The 13,084-nt window shown below is 38.7% G+C and overlaps 1 long non-coding RNA gene across 3 annotated transcripts in view; it reads left to right on the plus strand.

Moving 5' to 3' along the window:
- Window positions 1–13,084, plus strand: part of LOC149920009 (uncharacterized) — a 168,850-nt gene that overhangs the window by 72,938 nt on the left and 82,828 nt on the right. The window lies entirely within an intron of this gene.

Here is a 13,084-nt window from a genome sequence, read left to right on the forward strand (position 1 = left end):
TGGAAGTGCTTTCCTAGCTGTTCATAATTGCTTCTTATAATACTTGCATGCGTGATGCAGAGATGTCAGCTTCTACAGCCTCATTATTGCTTAATTGAGAAATATATCATTGCATGTATTTTTAATTTTTTTAAAGGAAGCTGAATTTTTCCCTCCCCGTGTAGAAGGGGATTAATTGCAAGTATGCAGTGAGACTACAGGATTTGCAGCAGTGTTTCTACTCATCTGAGTTTCTGTATGGACATTTACTACCAGAATATGATTCCTCTCAGTTGCCTGGATGTTACAAAGAAGCTTTATCTGTCTGTGATTCAGTGTAGAATCTTCCAGAATTGAACTGTCCAGTAGAGAATGCATGAGATCATGGATTTAAATTTTAAGAAAGTTAATGGCTCATCTACAATAGTAAAGCTTGACACTTTTGTCAAGCAAGTTGACTGTGGAAGCAAAACGTATGTGACCCACTGAGACTGAGCAATGATCCTTCTGCTCTTTGTTTTCAGTGTAGTATTTCTGTTTCCATCTCTAGCATGGAAATAGAATACAAAGGATATTCAGCAACTCCTTGTATGTGCAAACCTGTATTTTCTTTGTGTGCATAAAGAGTACACTGTCACATCACTAGAAAATCTTTTCATTTCTCATTATATCCTGTGAATTACAGTAAGGAAAATGATGCCTGTTTTTATACATAATGAAAGTCTATCCACATCCAGATCAATATTTATTTATGTTCAGTTGTCTCTGGTTCTGACTGTTCATCTATGTGGAAGTCCTTTCACTACCATGTTTTGTTATTGTAACCAGTCTCTCTTCTAACAAATTTCAGCCAGTGATAGACCCCTCTGACCAAAAATGCCTGTGTGTACAACAGAAAGTTGAGGGCTCCTAATTTGTCAAGATAGCAATGACTCTCCTAACTCTCTTTGTTTTCAAAAGAGGCCAAGAGTATTTCTCTAACACACATTAGTGACTGTTATATTTTGATGAAAAATATGTAAGAGCCATGGAGTTGAGAGTGTCCTGAGTCGTCTGAAGAGTCACTCAGATAGACATCCCTTGCTTCTTAAATCTCAGCTCCAAGACACCTTCAGCTGAAAATTTTGTAGAAAGAGGCCTTATAAAAGCCTTCCAATATTTAAAGGGTGCCTATAGAAATGATGAAGAGACTCTTTATTATGGGAGTATAGTGACAGGACAAGGGTTATCAGTTATATATTAAAAGAGGGTAGGTTTAGATTAGATTTTAGGAGGAAATTCTTTCCTCAGAGGGGTGTGAGGCACTAGCACAGGCTGCCCAGAGAAGATATGGATGCCACATCCTTTAAAGTGCTCAAGGCCAGGTTGGACAGGGCTTTGGGCAACCTGCTCTAGTGAAAAGTGTTCCTGCACCATGACATAGCATTGGAACTAGGTGGTTTTTAAGTCTCTTCTAACCCAAACCATTCCATGCAGAGGAACAGATTGCTTGAGAATTGAATGTAGTGTTAACTGTCTTAGACTTTTCTTTGTGTAGCACAGCCATGGAATATGATCATTTCTCTTGGATCTGATTTGGTCTGATGAGGTGAATAGTGATTTGTGTCTGCAGGGGAACTGTTAGATCACAGCTTGAAATGGTAATTAAGCACCTGGTGAACGGGTGTGGCTGGCCTAGAGAGCAAATTGTTTGCTCTTGTGTTCCCCACGTGGCTGGAAGTAGTGAACCCAGGGTGGAGCCATCCTGAGTTCATATAAGGGCCAGCCAGTGATTAGAGAGCATCTTTTGTACCTTGGTTGCTTCCTGTGAAGGAAGAGAGCCCCTTCACTAGTTGAGTGAGTTCAGCTGTTCTTACTGTATGTGACTATTGGCCTACCTGTGCATAACTTGCCTGGTATTGCCAATAATCTGTCAGAAGTAGTTTTGCTTCCTCATGGGCAGAAAAGTATCTTTTAATAATGTTATGAGCTCTAGGTATAAATAATTGCTGACATGGATGATTTAGCAATGTTAAGAAATAGTAAGACACATTTCAGGAAAAGGAAGTACTCCAGCATTATTTGAACACCACTGACAATCTCTAAGAAGTCCTGTTGGGCCTTTGGCACATAGTTGCCATCAGGATCTGAAAAGATAATTTTGAAGAGTAGAAATGAACCTCCATTTTCTATTGCTGAGAAAACATGTCCCTCATGAAAGCCATGCCATACTAACTATTGAAAAATCACAAACGTTTCCTCTGAGAAAGTTGAATGAATACAAGTGTTGGGATGATGTCATGCTTTTTTGCATGTGTTCACCTGCTTTACAATTCAATGTCTCATTTACAAGCTTGAGGAACATTTGTTTGTGGTTTTCTGTAAAAATTAGCTCAAATTTGGAAGAATTTCCAGCCCTTGTATTTCACTCTGAGCAGGTTCCTACTGGAGATACTACAAATTAACAAGGAATAGAAGAATTCAGAAAGGAGTTTCTGTTTTATAGTTCCAGTTTCCCAGCCAGATTTCAAGAACAGCCCTTGAGAGCTGAAGATCGTTGTGATCTTTTCTCTGGTTTGTAAGCCAATAGCAAGCAGTATTGAATAATACAGTTTCCTCTAGTAAAATGTAGTTTTAAGACACCTCCACCTTTACTATATTTCCTATCTCTGTACTACCATTGCTGCTGCCTCAGCCAGTCCAAGAGAAGTACCAACACAGCCCGAGAGAGCAGCAAACTACGACACTGAGTTTAAATGGCAGAGAATGCAAGAAAGATTTAAATTGGCTTAACTTCTGGCAAACATGTACCAGTGAGCAAAGAAAGATTCATGACTGGATCTAATGCAGAGGAAAGAATAAATTACAGTTCAGTCTGTGACGGTACAGCTGTGGTTCTTATGGGGTGTCACTAGTAGTAAAAAATAGTGGCAAACCATAATTTTTGTCATTAAAATCGTCAAGGATTGTCCTGAATTCACAGAGGGAGGTTGCTTGTTGAAGACAATGGTAATTGCCATAATAATAATCTTGCAGAATATGATGGTTGAAAAACTGGTTGTGTGATTGTCATAGAGGATTGTTAATGGTTTGCAGTCCACCTGGAGGCTGGTTACAACTGGGGTTCCTCAGGGGTCTGTCATGACACCTGTTCATGATGTTTAATATGTTCATTGATGATCTAGATGTTGTGAGGTTGTATGACCTCAGAAGTCTAGTGATGAAGCCAAGCTGAGGAGACCAGTCAAAATTACTAAGAACAGAGCAGCCATCCAGAGGGTCCCAGACTCAGCAACAGGAGTCTTATGATGTTTAGCCAGGACAAATGCAGAGCCCTGCACTTGGCATGGACTAATCCCCTGAACTGATACTATCTAGGAACTGGCAGGCCAGGGAACAGCTCTGCTGGAAAGGTCCCAGATGTTCTGGTAGGCCCATCAGCCAAAGGATGTCCTGACAGTGATGAAGGCTAGCAGCATCTTCAGCTATGTCAAGTATAGTCTGTAGATCAAGTAAGCAGTTTATTTCCTCTGCATATCACTTGTCAGACCATTCCTATAGTACTGCATGCTTCTTGGACCTTTCAGTGCAGGAAAGACATGGACAAACTAGAAGTTCAGAGGAGGGGCCCAAAAGTAGTAAGAGCAAAAGTGCTTACCCTTGGAGGAGATGCTGGGAAGATGGGATCAATCAACCTGGAGAAAGGGCTGCTCTGGGAGGCACAGGATGGCCATCTTACACACATTAGTATTATTGTTGTTGTTCTTTAAGAAGAACAGTGGCAATGTTACTTCTATGTTTTCTATGGTTTTTAAATATCTCTCGTCTATTCTAGTGTTACAGCTCAATAGCTATTCCAAAACAATTTGCTTTGATTTGCTTTGTAGTTTATACATTTTTGTTATACAATAACATATTATCTGTATTATTTCAAGGGGACAGTGTTAATTATGGACATTGTTCTTTGTTGTATCTGAGGTACTTATTAATTATAAAAAGTTGATCTTGCCTCTAAGCTGTGGTTTTACAATGATAACATGGAATAATTTTTGATAATGATAACTTAGTACACATCTATAATGAGAATATATGTAATGGCCTGCTTTGAGAGCACAAAGCAACCATGAAAATAAGCGTGGAAGTGTATATGCTGAAAATCTACCAAATAACAGCCCAAACTGGATATCTGACCATATTCCTTTGACTACATTATAATTCTTGCCCTTTCCTCTTCCATGCAAACTCAAGGATTCTCTACTACGCAGTGGTGGAGTGTCAAAAATATGATTTTGTTTTCCCTTATGGTTTTGGGTGTTTTTTTTCAGGCCACTATCTGCATGGGATTTTTAATTTTTTTTTTTTAAATTCAGTTGTGCTTATTCCAGCCATATTTCTTATAAACTTGTAGATGGCCATTTCTAGAAAACTATACTGTTCCCTCTGTTTCAGTGTCCACTGTGAGATTCCTACTTTGAATCCATGCAAAGGGATTATGGGAGTTATCTGGAATCATTAAGTATTTTTTTTTTTTTAGGGGCAGGGAATTCACTATATAATAGTGATATGAAGATACCCGTATAATTGATAGTAGAATATGTTTCTGATTGGTAGTTCATGCTTGCAATACCGTGCTTGACTGTATTTCATTCTCCTTGGTACTCCAGTAGTTAAAGGAATGTTCTTATGTGTGTCTATATATTACCTTCTTCTATTTAGAAGTGTATATATATATTTTTTTACAAGAAATGCTGTGCGTAGATGGAGCTGATGAAGTTACTAAGGACTAGTGGCACAGAAAAGCAGGAGAACGAGGTTCTCTTTAGTCTTTTGAATCAGTAATGTAGTAATGTTTTGCTAATTCGTGCCAGTTGAGAAACTGGACTTTAGAGGGAAATTCATTCCTTTGTGAAGCTGAAAATAAATGAAAGTCTCAGAAGTATTGATGGGAGAGTATAACATCCAGGTATATGATTGTCTGATATAATGAGACCATCTCATGGTGTAGGTCTACAGAGGAGTCACGTGCTTCTTCTTGTCCTGACAGATGAATAAAAAAACCCAGATGCTTCTGAAGATATATTCAAAGTATTCTACAGTAGATATTTAAGACAGATTAGATGAGATCTTTTTTTTTTTTTTTTTTTTTTTTTTTTTTTTTAATCTCTGGCTTTAGAGATATCTACATGGCAGCTGTCTAATATGAAACAGGATCCCTCCCCAGACATCCCAAAACATGCTCTGAGTTTCAAATTGAGACAAGATCAGGAACATTGTTTCATCTGCTTTTTTCTGTGGCTTAGGAATGAAAATGCCCAAAGAGATTAGGTGCTCTTAAAAGATTTGTGCACTCTAAAAAACTTACCACTGCAGCTGCTTTAAGCACCACCTTTGTAATGGGATGTAGCAAGGCGCAACATGCACAAAATTTGAAGCATTTAATATTTACATCGCTTTCATTTAATTTTAAATGATTTTATTTCTGAATGGAGCTTTCTGATTTGTTCTGGGACTCCTTATGACATACAACTCTTCAGCGGACTTTGTGGAGCTGTTTTTTTCTGCTATCTCCTATCCTAAAGCTCTAGCATAACATGAGAAAAAATAAAAATAAAAATCCTTCTGACAGTATTCTGGTCCTTTTACCATTTTCAGCCAAAATCTGTAAATGGATAGTCCTCATGGCAGCATGAATAGGCAATGTAACATTTAAGACACGAACATAATTTAACCTTTGCAAAGGGCAAATGCTAATGCTATTTTGTAATCTGTTCCTTACCTAATCCAGCATCCATGTCTTTATATCTGATTCTACTTACATTCTGAATTCTCCAAAACTTTGGAAGCATGTGCAGTAGAAAAACTTCCATTGGCTTCTATAGGTTTCATTAAGGCTTAAAACTTCATATTTAGCTGCAAGTCAGTATAAAAAATTGTGACACTTCTAGTGCTTCAAACTAAAATTCTGGACTTCTAACTTTTGTGCAGAGTACAATCAATTCTCATATCCGTGTCGCCTACAATAAGTACATTTGAGTTACTTTGACCTGACAAAAATGTTTCTAAGTTAATAAAGGGCATGACGTTTATAAAGGAACTAAAATAAATAGTCTGCTGCTAGGCTGTGCTATTATTTTTAGTATACTACTTGTAAGAATAAAATTTACAAAAATGATCATGCTGTCTTGCAGAGGAATCATTGTTTTTATAGGTCTGGTACACTGAAAATTCTTTGGGTGAGTTGTAAATTTTCCCTGTTCTTCACTGTGCCCGCTTGGAAAACACTGAAAAAAATTGGGTGCAAGCCAGTGAGTTCATAAGTGTTCTTAATCCAATTCCTTGGCACAAGTGATTGATACTGTGCTTGCAGTAAGAGGATAATGAGTCTTTGCTTAATAATGAAAACTATCTAGATGAGATGAAAGACTAAGGCAATCCATTCTGCTAACTGTCCTTCTTTGGAAGACTACTTAATTTTTTGTGAAGCTCCTGAGTGGAGGAGCAGATGCCTCCTTTTGATTTTAAACTATGCCTTTAAGCTGGTGTGGTCCTTAAACCTTTTCTTGCTTAATCTGATAGGAACAACTTGTGTGGGCTATGAATTGAGATGTCTGTATGAAGCTTCAAGGTAGTTTATTGAGTGAGGTCACATGGTGGAAATAGCAGGTGATTTTCCACATGTCCCTGTGATCAGAAAATTCATGTATGTGGAGGCTAACTTCTCTTGGTTCTTCAAGAGGGAAATTTAGGTTTTATGCAGTTGTCTAGTTCAATCAATTCACTGTTCAAAATTCCCTTTGCTCCCCTATCCATAACCCTTACATCTATACACAGGGACACAGAGCTAACACATCACCACCTCCCCAGCTCAGTGCTGTTCCCCCGATTTGAGGAGAACTGTCTCATTATAGCTTTCTATTTTGGCTTAGAGGGCAATTTTTAGCTCATTTTCTCAGGGGAAGATAGTGTTCCCTTACACTGGCATTTCCAACACTTTTACTAAAACTGTAAGGCAGATTCAGAGCTGCCATTAACTGGTGTGTTCTTCCTGTAGCTGAGCTTGAACCCAGTGAATCTTGCTTTGATATTCACTGTTAGATTAAAATATGTGGCGTTTCCAGTCATGAATCTGTGCAAACCAGATCTGAAGTACAGCAGTCAACAACTAATTCCATCCTGATGCTGATGAGTGCATACATTGACTTTTCCTTGTTTACCAGTTTCTACTTCTCTTAAATGCTGTTTGCTTTTCTTCAGCGAACGCATGGTTGCAACTTCATTTTCATGTTTTAACATCTCTGTCCTCAGCTATGAGCTAGTTCTTTTTCTTTCCATACGTTTACTTAGATAATAATAATAATTAAAAAAAAAATACCTTGAAGTGCAGTCAGCCTAACATTCTCTAGATAGCTAGATATTTCTGTATAAATAATTGAGGTTAAGACATACCAATGCTTCTATTTACAACACAGCCTCCACTGGTCTGACCAAATGTCACTCTGAGCATATATGCAGTTGTTAAATGAGAGAAAACCTTAAAGGAAATTGTCAGCAAGGTCTGATAGGTGATTCAGTTTTCTTCAAAATACACATGTAGATAAATTATATCTGAAGAACTCTGTCAACAGATGCAGCAAGTGAAAGAGCCTTCCAGTATGAATTGCTAACAGATTAATTCTAGGCATCATGTGAAATATGACTGAAAGTCACTGTTTCCCCAGCAACACTCTTGCAAAGGACAGCACTAAATCATCGTGGGGAGAAATGGACATGCTTATAGAAATTTCTGCGCATACAAACAGTTTTGCCAAAGGCCTAGAGTGTGCTTTAGAAAGCCTAAGGTCATTATAAACAATAACAAGTTAAAGTAAAGAATAACAAGTTAGTGTAAAAATAGTGTGTATCATTGGGAGCATCTTTTAAAATCACTGGTGTGTTTTATTGCAAAGAGATATTTATGCCTTCAGAAGATTTAAAAACAAGAATGGGCTGATCAGAGGAGTCAGTCACTTTAAATATCCCTTCCAGGGAATGACATTCTCTGAGGTGCTCTAAAAAATCTCCTAATTTTCTGGCTTCCATTCTTTTTATCCAATGATTTGATAATATATGGGAAAAATGCATTAGTTCTGGACAGTTTAGCCCTTCCTTTCCTCCCAGGAAGACTGTCTAGCCTAACTGGCCACAGAGCTGGTTCTCCTTTCACAGAGGTGCCTGAAACTACTTGAAATATCATTTAGTCACAGGATCCTTGGTCTTTTTTCATCTAAATTATCCAAGGGAAATCCTCCCCTTCTATTCAGAAACTGCTTCTCTTCCAGTTGACAGTTATGTCTTCTGTCTTCTCATCCATTCAAACCTCAGAATATAATCACATCCTGGGATAGTAGTAGTGAGTCCATTTACATGGGAAAGCTATACTGGGAAGCAAGATGTGTATTTTTAGCTATTACAAATGAGATTTAGTAGTGGGAGACAGAGGGAAGCGCTAAAACTATGTGACCTGTCAAGTCTCTGTGGACCAACTGTTTGGGAACCTTTGAGATGCCAAGATACACCATACAGTGAGCAATTGCAGCCCTGTTGTTATTTCCCTTTAAATCCCTGGACAATTGATTCCTTTTAAAAAAGAAATTAAAAAAAGAAAACAAAACAAACCTTTCTAGAAAAAATAACAGATTTGTTTGTCAGAGAGGTATTTTTACTGCTAATTTTTAAACAGTATTTCTTGTTTTTCAAAGTGCTCTTGAGATCAGTCTGCAGTTGACAGGAATAATAAAATATGCTAGCATCAGGAAGAAGGAAGTACTCTAGCAGCTGTTTCACGCCAGCACATATCCCACAAATGCTTTCCCCATTTATGATTTTGGTGAAATTTTTGCAGGTGAGTACTTTATCATATATCCTTTGGTTTGTGTATGGCTATAACATGAATCTTGCTGGCTGAATTTTGGAAACAACCGACATTTTGGGAACCCCAGCTGAAATGAAAGGATCTTCTTTCTCTCCACTGAACTGAAAACACGAACTTGGCAAGGAATAAACTTTCATGCTTGGCTATATCGCACAGTCACTATTGAAACCAAAATACCCTTTTGCAAGGAGTTCATCCAATAGTGTCAGTGAGAAAAAGAAATCATCCTAGTACAGTCAACAACAAAGAAAATAGGATGGAAAATAATGTTTCCTAGCTCTTCTAACATTTTACTCATGTCTCTGTTATGCATTCCTAAAATTAGTGCAAATGACATGTTTCCTTCAGATATTCGGTTGAAATATTGGAAGTAAAATGCCCTATTTGGTAAGAGTGACATTGAATCAAAACCAAAATAAGACTAGTAAAATTAGCAGGCTATCTATCTTCCATTATCATTATTTTAATTGCCCTTGAGTAACATAAATATCTTCCGTGGACACATTATGAATTGTATTAAATTTTAAATATTAGACATCTTATTTAAATCATCAGACATCTTAAAATCTGAAAAGAATTCCATACAGTATCTCTCAGGCTAAATAACTCTGGTGATATCCAAAATACAAAGGCAACCTCTAGTCATGAAGTTAGTTTCTCTTAACACAGAACAGACAAATTTTTATAGACTTACTGAAGTGTACTTTTCCCAAATATAAAGATTCTCTTACATAAATTGGACCTCAAGACCAGAACCATGAAGAAAATTAGTTAGCTTACTTACATTATTAATAAGAGTAATTGTAATTGAATGTAACTGATGGAAGAAACTCATAGCACTGCCACCACACTCAGCTTGGCTTGCAAAGATATAATTTGCCATTTCCCTGTTCCTGCCAGTCCCTGTCTAGTCCAGACATATTGTTGTGAATGCCTCCTTTATCTGACATGGTAGAAAATGATACGCAGCATAGTTCACAAGAAACTCCTATGTCACTTTTTTTGCCTATTGCAGCAGAACAAGACAGAGCCATGTTTGTTTTTCTCTACTCTTTCACTTCTTGTTCTCTTTTTTAAAGAGTTATGTCCAAACTGATGACATGGACTTAATCAGGACATACGGTACAAGTAGGTGTGGAAGAAACCTCTTTTCTTCTGTGGACAGAATAGAATTTTATTATAATGTTCAATATTTCTAGTTTAAGTGCCGCTGTTGAAACAAACCCTATTTGATGCTACTTTGCTACCACTGAATTCTGAAAAGAGTTCAGAACTAGTCGATGTAGGTGGAGTTACCCTGAACCTGTTGGATTTGATTTAATCTTCAGGGACTGTCTGAGTGTATTATTTGAGTGGTGCTGACCAAGTCACTCATTTCAGCAGGACTCCCTGAACATGAACAAGTGGTGTAAGCTGTGGTGTAAAATACCACATCATACAATTATATTTCAATGTTTACAATGATGGATTCACTCCCATTTTTGACAAAGAGAGTAAAGAGTGGGGAACTACAGGTCTCACATCTGTGCCTGGGAAGATCCTGGAGCAGATCCCCCCGGAAGAGATATTAAGGCACATATGAGCTGAGGAGGTGATCCAAGACAGTCCATGTGGCTTCACCAAGGGAAGGTCATGCCTGACCAATCTGGTGGCCTTCTGTGATGGAGTGACGGCACTGGGCAGAAAAAGTGAGGGCAACAGAAGTCATCTACCTGGACTTGTGCAAGGCCTTTGATATGGTGCTGCACCACATGCTTATTGCTAAACTGGAGAGAGATGGATTTGAAGTCTGGACTGTTCAGTGGATAAAGAACTGGCTGGGTGGTTGTAGCCAGAGGGTTGTTGCCAGTGGCTCTATGTCCAGGTGGAGGCTGGTCTTGAGTTGTGTCCCCCAGGGGTCAGTGTGGGGACAGGTATGTTTCAAATCGTTTTATCAGTGACATAGACAAGTTTGCTGATGGCACCAAGCCGAGTTGAAGAGTTCACACAATAGAAGGAAGGGATGCCATCCAAAAAGACCTAGGCAGGCTTGGAAAGTGGGCCCATGAGAACCTAATGAGGTTTATTAAGGCCAAATGCCTTGTTAAATTTGAAGGCCAGGCTGGATGAGGCTTTGAGCAACCTAGTCTAGTGGGAGGTGTCCTCCCTAAAGGAAAGGGTTGGAACTAGATGATCTTAAAGGTCCCTTCCAACCCACACCATTTATGATTCTATGAAATGCAAAGGTTTGCACATGAGTCAGGGCAATTCTGGGTATGTGTACAGACTGGGAGAAGAACTCATTGTGAGCTGCCCTGAGGAGAAAGACTTGGGGATTCCAGTGGACAAAAAACTGGACATGAACCATTAGTGTGTCTTCACAGCCTGGAAGGCCCACAGTATCCTAGGCTGCATCAAGAGGGGTGTAGTCAGAAAGGAGAGGGAGGGGATGGTCCCCCTCTACTCTGATCTTGTGAGGCCCCATCTGGAGTACTGCATCCAGGCCTGGAGCCCACAGTGTACAAAGGATGAGAAGGTGTTGGCCAAAGGGGGCCACAAAGATGACCAGAGGGCTGGAGCGCCTATCCTTGTGGCATTAAGGGAACTTTGCTTCCATAAAGACTATGTAGTTTATCCTAATGAAGCAAGATATAGTGATTTTATTGACTTGTTTTGCCACTGCAAAGAACTTACTATACAAAAGCATATATTTTGCAAATGGGTTACTGACATATACCTTTAATAACTGTGATTCAGCACATGACACAAGTGAAAATAGGGGAAAGAAAGCAACCTAGTCATACCTGAAATGCTTTTTAAAAGGCTGGAGGGATGCTGACAAGAGTGAACAATTGCATGGTAAAAGCTTCTCTGAGAAGCACAGAGTCTGTTCACACTGGGGGAGCCCAGATGACTACCTTGTTATATTTTTCCTGCAAGTGGAAGTACAGCTGCTGTATGTGTAAACATGTCCAGAAACACAATGTGAAACTAGCAGGTTTGACTGTGCATGGTGAGTTCTGAACATACATAGGCTTCAGTGAGGACAACCTGTGCCCCATGCTACACAGCTACCACACCAGTTAGCATCCTGTTTAGTCAGACTCAGGGCATATCAGAAATGTCTGTAGATGTCCCAGCTGCTCCCTTGAATCCTAGGATTCACTAGGCAAGAAGAATTACTCCTGGGTGATTAAAGCAGAACTTAGCCCACCTCCCCTTTCAAATATGCATGAGGCAATAGCAGGTTTGGGTTTGGATTCCCTTTCATGTAAATTATTAGTTAGTGGGTTTTTTTTTCCCCAAAATAATTGCCTGTTATTATTCTTACCTGGTGTAAATTAATTACTTTGTACTTACATCAGTTTACACAAGTGCAAATCAAGTCTGATCACATAATTGGAAGTCTGTGGTAAAATGCTAATCTCCAAGAGAATCATAGTCTCTTCACACAGATGTTTCCATAGCAACATAACCATCATGGTACTACCACAGTGGATGGAGTTTCATGTTATTTATTTCCTTTTCAGTGATTTTTTTTTTATATAATGAAGGAATAGGTATAGGGATGTATAGAAATGATACTAATTGATCCACAAATACAGGAATGGACCTGTCAGGGAAAATAGCTACATGTCTAAGTGGGATATGTAGAAGCTATTTATTATGAATGAGAAGTTGGATTGTGCTTTTCATCTAATATACACATACTTTAGACTAGAAAACCTTTGCAATGTTTATGTGGATGTGTAAAGATCTTCACCAAAACCCCTATATGTTCTTTGCAAGTATTAATTTTTTCAGTAATAGGAACAGTATATTAAAATGCTAAATCCACTGCACCTGCTTCAGCTGTCACAAGCAGAGCCAATCCTCTGACATAATCAACCCAAGTCAGTGACCATCCCTGTCTAAGCCTTTTCCCCTGTGTCTCTTTCCCAAATGCCCAAGCCCTTGAGCAGCAGAACTAGTGATGCCTGGTTTCTTAGGTTTGTGTCTCAGTTATCTAATCCAAGCCAATTTCTAACTGATGCATTTTTGATGTCTGTGGCAGTCATGATAGTTCTCCTGCACGAATTCTCTGACTTTTAACATGGGTTAAAAGTGACATGACAGGGTCCATCTTCCATGCCTTTTTTGGAAACTTTTAGAAAATTTAGTTGACAATGTTATCCTATTGAACTCCACCCCACTGAATATAGATGAATCTGTCAGGCTCAAAACTTTTGAAATGTG

Source organism: Phasianus colchicus, chromosome 1 (genome assembly GCF_987193195.1).
Source record: "Phasianus colchicus chromosome 1, bPhaCol1.hap1.1, whole genome shotgun sequence".
Classification (NCBI taxonomy): Eukaryota; Metazoa; Chordata; class Aves; order Galliformes; family Phasianidae; genus Phasianus; species Phasianus colchicus.